Source organism: Rattus rattus, chromosome 13 (assembly GCF_011064425.1).
Source record: "Rattus rattus isolate New Zealand chromosome 13, Rrattus_CSIRO_v1, whole genome shotgun sequence".
Taxonomy (NCBI): domain Eukaryota; kingdom Metazoa; phylum Chordata; class Mammalia; order Rodentia; family Muridae; genus Rattus; species Rattus rattus.
In genome coordinates, this window is record NC_046166.1 from 60,966,915 (window position 1) to 60,973,482 (window position 6,568).

A 6,568-nucleotide genomic window follows, 5' to 3' on the forward strand; every position below is an offset into this window, starting at 1 on the left:
TTCCAGATTCCTGCTCTGCTTGGATTCCTGCCCTGCTTTCCCTCAGCAAGAGACAGTAACCTGGAAGGGTTAAGAGGAAATAAACCCTTTCCTCCTCAAGTTGCTTTTGGTGTTTCATCCTAGCAACAGAAGCAACAGAAACCCGTGGGGCTTCGGTGAAGCAGGATTGGTGCCTACCTGCCTTTCATCGTACCCCCAGGCCTCAGCATAGGAGGTGGGGGCATACACAGGAGATGGGGCATCTATGTTAAAGTAGACTAAAAGGCAAGCAAGCCTGAGAAGAAACAAACCCAGGCCCAGAACCCTCTTTATGAAATGTCTGGACCCTTCCGTGTTTCAGCTTAGCCGTTGTTTGGATCTCAGAACATTTGGATAGGCTTTGCCAGTGAGATCCAAGCGTGACATCCCAAACATCTTGGAGTCTGAAATTCTTGGACTGCCAACATGACATGTGCTGCTAGAGTCCAGGTTCTCAACCTGTATGTGCACTTCAAGAAAAAAGAATAGACTTTCAGGGAAAAAAAAAAAAAAGCCGCAGCCAATTCCCCATGCTAGCAAGCCCTGACGCCAACAGGGTACTGTTCTGAACATATTGAGGTCCCAGATTTGAGGACTATGATACAGAAGGATGACTCCCTTTAGATAAAAATAAGACTTACTAAACAGCAGAGGGAACCTTCCCCTCACCGCACTTTAATAAACACTTTTAAACACTAGGGGTAGTTTTGCTTACAAAATTGTAACTCAAACAAAAGAAATGCTAACGGTGGGCCTGGAGATCACCTCGGCCGGCTGCTGTAGCTGAAGACTGTCATTCGAGTCTAGTGACTTCAGTTCTAACTTCGGTGGCACAAGTTCCTACTCACATACGGACACGAACATATACATATAGATAGAAATAAAAGAAAAAGAAATGCAATGCTTGCGTGTCTTATGAAGAAGTTCGGTTTATTAATAATATTTTAAGCATGTGGATTGAAAGAAGGAAATAGGCTCTCAGAAAGAAAGGCACACCCAAGATTGCGGACTTTGGGTTTCTCTAAAAGGCAGCGAGTGGCCTAGCTTCCTTTGCATCTCTGTTACAAAGTATCCAGATTGAAAAAAAGTAACCGAATGATTGGCAACAAGGCTTGGGGTTTAGCTCAGTAGTAAAACTATTTGCCTAGCAAGTACAATACCCTGGGTTCGAGCCCCCAACACTACTGAAACAAAACAAATGTGTGTTCGCATATATGAAAAGCATCTAAATGTCTTTAAGATAGAAAAATCATTAACTGTTGTCTGGGGGCATGGAACGTGTCTACTACCTCACACTCAGGAAGCTGGGGCAGGAGGATCTCAAGTGGCTGGCCTTGAGGGCTATGAACACCAAACTCAAAAAACAAACAGGGACTGGAGAGATGGTTCAGCCATTAGAAGTAACTGCTTTTAAAGATGATCTGGGTCTAGTTCCCAGCAACAGCAGGTGGCTTACAACTACTTGTAACTCTAGTTTCTGGGGACCTAACGCCCTCTTCTAAATGCATCAGGGACCAGAAATGCAGGTGGTACACATACATACATATAGACAAAACAGTCATATACATAAAGTAGACAAAACAGTCACATACATAAAATAAATAAATCCAAAAAACAAACAAACAAAAAAACAACAACAAAAACAAAACAAAACCAGTAACAACACAGCAAGAGAAACAATAGCTTAGCTGCTGACACAGGACACCGGAGCTACTCCAGTGTTAGCATATTCTTGGAATTCCTTACCCAGGTGAACACTATTTAAATTTCCAGGCTTGGGGGCCTGGGGAAGTGGGGAGGGGGGTGTTCTTCCTGGAAGGATGGTAGTAAGAAAAGAATTCCTATTTAAAGCCAATGCAAACTTGGGGGGGGGGTGTTGAATTTAATCCCTCTGGAAACACCAGCACCTTTTCTAAAGTTCCACATCTGGACTCCCACGTGCATTCAGACCCTTTCCAGAGCCCCGGAGAAAAGAAGAAATGCGAGACAAATTTCCCAAGAGGAAATTAAACTCCTCTCAAGTGACGGGTGGCATTTTTAGAACAAGGGGTCAGAGACAACTCCAACGCCTCTTCCTCCTGCAGCTCAGGACCAGATTTTCCAAGGAGGAAACAGGGTCCTCCCATGACCCACTGCAGCTTCCAGCTCAGCAAGCAGGATGACCTTGAACTATGGATCTCCGTACTTCTACAGAGTGCTGGCTGTCACCAAGGAAGACAGGTGCTACCAGATTTCCTAGGACACTCTTCAACAGCCATTTGGATCAAAGAAATTACAAAAACTGGAGGCAAGAAAGGAGCCGTTGCTGATAAACTTGTTTTAGATCTCTTAGACCAAACCGAAATAGTGAGAGAGAACCAAATTCTTTTCTTTTTTCTTTTATTTTATATTACACACAAACGTGCATGCCAGTGCAGGTGTCTTCAGAGACTGTACGTTTCCTGTGAGCTGCCTGATGGTGCATGCTGGGAATCGAACCGGGGTCCTCTGGAGGAACGGCCAGTGCTCTTAACTGCTGAGCCATCTCTCCAGCCAGAGAACCACTCCCTGTAACCTAGTCTCTGATCTCCACTGGAGCACTGTGGCACCCACATAAATAACGAAATGAACGTGGAATTAAAAAAAAAAGGCATTCAGAGACACTAGGTGCTAAGTCACAAGTTCACATGAACAAGGCTTTCAAGAGTCTTGGGGTCAGTGTCACAAATACGCGAAGAGAGGAGGATCTAACACCACAGACTGTCTTGGTCTCCAAGGCTGGTGTCTGCCTCCCCAATGCTCCATTCGACTCTCTCATCTGGAGTCCACTCTGAAGAAAGCTAGCTCTGGTTTAGGGTGCTTGCGTTCATTCTAATCCTCTCCCGTGAGAAGCGGGCGATAAGTGGTGAAGTTCCTCCGTGCCTTCTGTCCCTTTGCTTCACTTGCTAATTCAAAGGATACCGATTTAACCTACCGCCATTGCTTCATGGCCTGAGGGCCAAGGAAAACCACCTTCTTAAAGGCTGTACACCATGGAACCAAAAGAAGCAATGGCCATGTTCATCCAACCTCCCCCTTGTGAAAATACCTCATATTGGAAATACCCATGGCTCTCAATCCACTGCCCCTCGTTGAAAAGCTGACATTCAGCTATGACTAAGAGTAAAAGCAACATATTTCAAGTAGTTTGTCACTGATGAAGTGTGTAACTGTCCCGGCTGGAACCAAGCCCCAGACGGCGACTGGGGTCCCCAAACACCCAGCACTCTGGGGTCAGCTGGGTCCCCAGAGTGTGTCCCAACTGGGGAAATATGTAAACAAGCCATGAGGGAGGGAGGCAAGCCATCAGCACAGTTGGCGGGTATTAGTTGAGCTTGTTGGCCTTAGGTCACTGAAAGGAAGAGGCACCACCCCAGCGTGGGGGTAATTGGCTAGACGGTGGCTGGTCCCAGGGGCCAGCTACTTAGCTTTAAAACAAGCCCCAGAGAGGAAACCCGGAGCCTGGCCAAGGGAGGAAGAAGGCCACTTTCTGTTCAACCATCTCAGGGCAATGGCTCTACAATTTAGATACTATTCCAAAAAAAGCAATGGTCCGGAGGTGAGAAGACCAGAGCACATCTGGGAAGGAAACAGTCACCTTAATTACCATGTCTAGAGAAAGTGCGATTTCATTACAGCCTCCAAAACTACCGCCCCAAGAAGGAAACCAGAGAAGTGTTTTCAATTTAAAAGACTGGAGAGGGTGAGAGGCACCAGCCCACTCTACCCACCCAGCCGCTAACTTTGGACCCTTTGGATGCTTTGTTGCCCCCACCCCCACCCCCTTCCAAAGGAGTGGACATTCCATCCCTGGCCCTGTAGTCATTGTTTAAACGGCAAAAACACTCCAGTTTAAGCTTCTGAGGACTGCAACCCAGGAAATTCACTGAAAACACAAGGTGTCTCTGGCAGCTACAGTACCAGGGGCTGCGCCCTGCTCCCCAAATGGAGGACGGAACCCGGAGAGGGACTGGGACGCGTGGCGATAGGTGGGCCCGTGAGACAGGCGCTCCAACTATAATTAAAGGGAGAGGCGATACTTGGTTCTAATACACGTCGGGGCCAATTTTGGCTCAGCCCACCGACAAAGGCTACCTCTAGTAAGCAAGCGGCTCTCAAGAGGGTCCAAAGATTCTTAAACACCGCCCCCTCCCCCATCGTCGGCCACCAGCAAGAGAGTGGAAGAATCCAAAACCACTTGCGGATCTATAACTTTCTTTTCTCCTCCAATCCCAAAGCTTCCTCTCCATGTCTCAAGAAATTTTAAGGGGTAGTGGCGGCGGTGGTAAAGACTAGTCCAAGAATCTCAGTTTTAATTTAGGAGGGGGAGGGGAGGAAGAGGGATGTTTAATAATGTGGCTGCGGTGTACCCGTGTAGGGTGAAACGGAACCAGATGCGGCAGCTACATCTGGGAAATGGGGGATGGGGTAGGGGGGAAAAAAAACGCCGTCGAAATGCTTTGCAAATGAGTTAATAGCTTCTAGGCCCAGAAAAGGAGAACTCCCTCCTGTACTCCCAAGGTGTCCAGCTGCCTCACTGGGGGTAAATGTCTATTACAAACCCCATCTATATATTTTAAAGAAAAGTGAGCACATTCCTCCAAAAATATGAGTAGTAGGTTGTCTTACCGCGCCGAAGACACCACAGGAGGAGGCGCAGGAAGCGCGGAGAGGGGGTCTGGGCCAGAGAAGCAACAAGCGGGCAGAGGAGGGGTCCACACCGGACAAGCTCTCCTCTCTTCCTCCACTTCCCAGAACGATCAGACCCTGAGGGCCCCCCTCCCTCCAGACACCTTCAAGAGTCCCCTAGGTCTAAGACAAAATAGAACATCACCACCACCACCCCTCAAAAGGGGGAATCTTTGCTCACTCTCCTCCGCTAAAACCGATTCAGCCATTTGGTGACGACACCTCCTTCAAACCTATTCCAAGACAAGCTAGCCTTCCCCGCCACTTCCTTTCCTCCTCAACCCCCCAACCTGGACCCCAGACTTGCCCGGAGGTGGAAAAACACTTGAAAAGATCCCAGATGTGGGGTGTTGAGCCCAAAGCCACCGGCTGAATCAGGATGAATCCTCAAGAAGACCAAAAGATGATGCGTGTACACACACACACACACACACACACACACACACACACACACACACACACACACACACACACACACACACACACACACACACACACACACACACACACACTCTCTCTCCACCTCCCAGCCCACTCCCGCCCTCCTCCCCAGTAGGGAACACACGGCTTCCGCCGCCTTCTCCTGGGCCGGGAGGGTCGGGGTCTGGACTCGAGCGCCGCAGCTGCCTCACTAGCTCCGGAGCGCGAGTTGGCGGAAAAAGTTGGGCAGCGGGCAGCAGCAGCGGCCCCGCGCGCGGGGAGGGGGCGCGGGCGGCGACACTGGCCGAGGGAGGAGGGACAGGGGCGCCGGGGAGGGAGCGGAGCAGGGGGAGGGGGGTCGGAAGAGGGAGGCGCGGGCTGCGACTGGCGAAGCGCGGGGGCCGCTCGGGACGCCCAGCCAGCCGGCTCTGCGGGCGCCGGCGACTCTTACCTCACTTGGCGCTGCGGTCCCGCCTCTGGAGAGCTCGCCGTGGCGCGGCGGGTGTCTGTGTCTTGCGCTCCGGCAGCTCGTCCCTGGGATCCGTTCAGGTCCTGGTGGGGTCTCGAGAGCTCCGCGGCCCAGGCACGACTCCCGGCGGCACTCGGAGCCGGGAGCCTCCAGCCCGGGCGGGAACAATGGAGCCGAAGCTGGTGCCCCGGAGGCGGGGCGGGGGGGAGGGCTCGGGTCCGCCGCCGGGGGTCCCCAGATCGTGCGCCCCCCGCTCTCCAGTACGCGGCGGCGGCGGCGTCTCAGGCTTCTGGTAGCCCGAGTTCCATCGCCCCTCCGGGGGCTACGGCGGGCATTGACTGCAGCACGGCTGTGGTGCGCCCCTGGGACCTGAGAAAAGTCCTCGGTCTCCGCTGCTTTTCCAGCTGCGGCGCGCGCTCGCGGCCGGGAAAGGCGAGGTCGCCGCAATGCGCTAAGCACAGTCTCCGTCCAGTCCGGACGTTGCGGCCCCGTTCCCTGCGCAGCCCGGATCCTCCGCACGCAGCGGCTGCACCGGCGTTCCGGCTCGCGTTCGGCGCCACCGGCTGCCGAGAGCCCCGCAAAGGTTCCCGCAGGAGCGCTCCGAGCGCTGTGCGCCGGCGAGGCGCGAGGGCTCGCTCTCTCACTCCCACCCGGCGCTAGTCCCACCTCCTCCTCCTCCCCCTGCAGTTGCCTGCTGGGCCTTGTAGTTCTCAAGTCGCAGCCCGGGAGAAGCCCGGAGCGAACAGAACTGTTCTACAGTCAGGTCTGACTTGAGTTTCGCCTGGAGGGCGCCCGAATTTCAGGCTGTGGGTAGATCAGCAATTTGGGGACCGAAGCGGAGGGCGGGGAGGGGCGGGGGCCTGGCTATAGTTTTGAGGCTGTACTTGGCAACTTGGTCTTTGGTTATCTGTGTGCCTTGGGGTATGATTTTCGTGCTCTGAATCTGTTTTCCCG

The 6,568-nt window shown here is 52.5% G+C and overlaps 1 protein-coding gene across 8 annotated transcripts in view; it reads right to left on the reverse strand.

The window, feature by feature from the left end:
* Fgfr1 (fibroblast growth factor receptor 1) overlaps nt 1–6,228 on the reverse strand; it is a 54,577-nt gene extending 48,349 nt beyond the window's left edge. For 4 of the 8 annotated variants that reach the window (XM_032918785.1, XM_032918788.1, XM_032918786.1 and 1 more), the window contains exon 1: nt 5,597–6,228. The gene's annotated coding sequence lies outside the window, so the exon portion shown is untranslated. Of the gene's footprint in view, nt 1–5,290; nt 5,308–5,596 lie in introns of those variants that run through there. The other 4 variants (XM_032918791.1, XM_032918790.1, XM_032918789.1 and 1 more) reach the window with 2 other exon arrangements.
* Between the last annotated feature and the right edge of the window lie 340 nt (nt 6,229–6,568).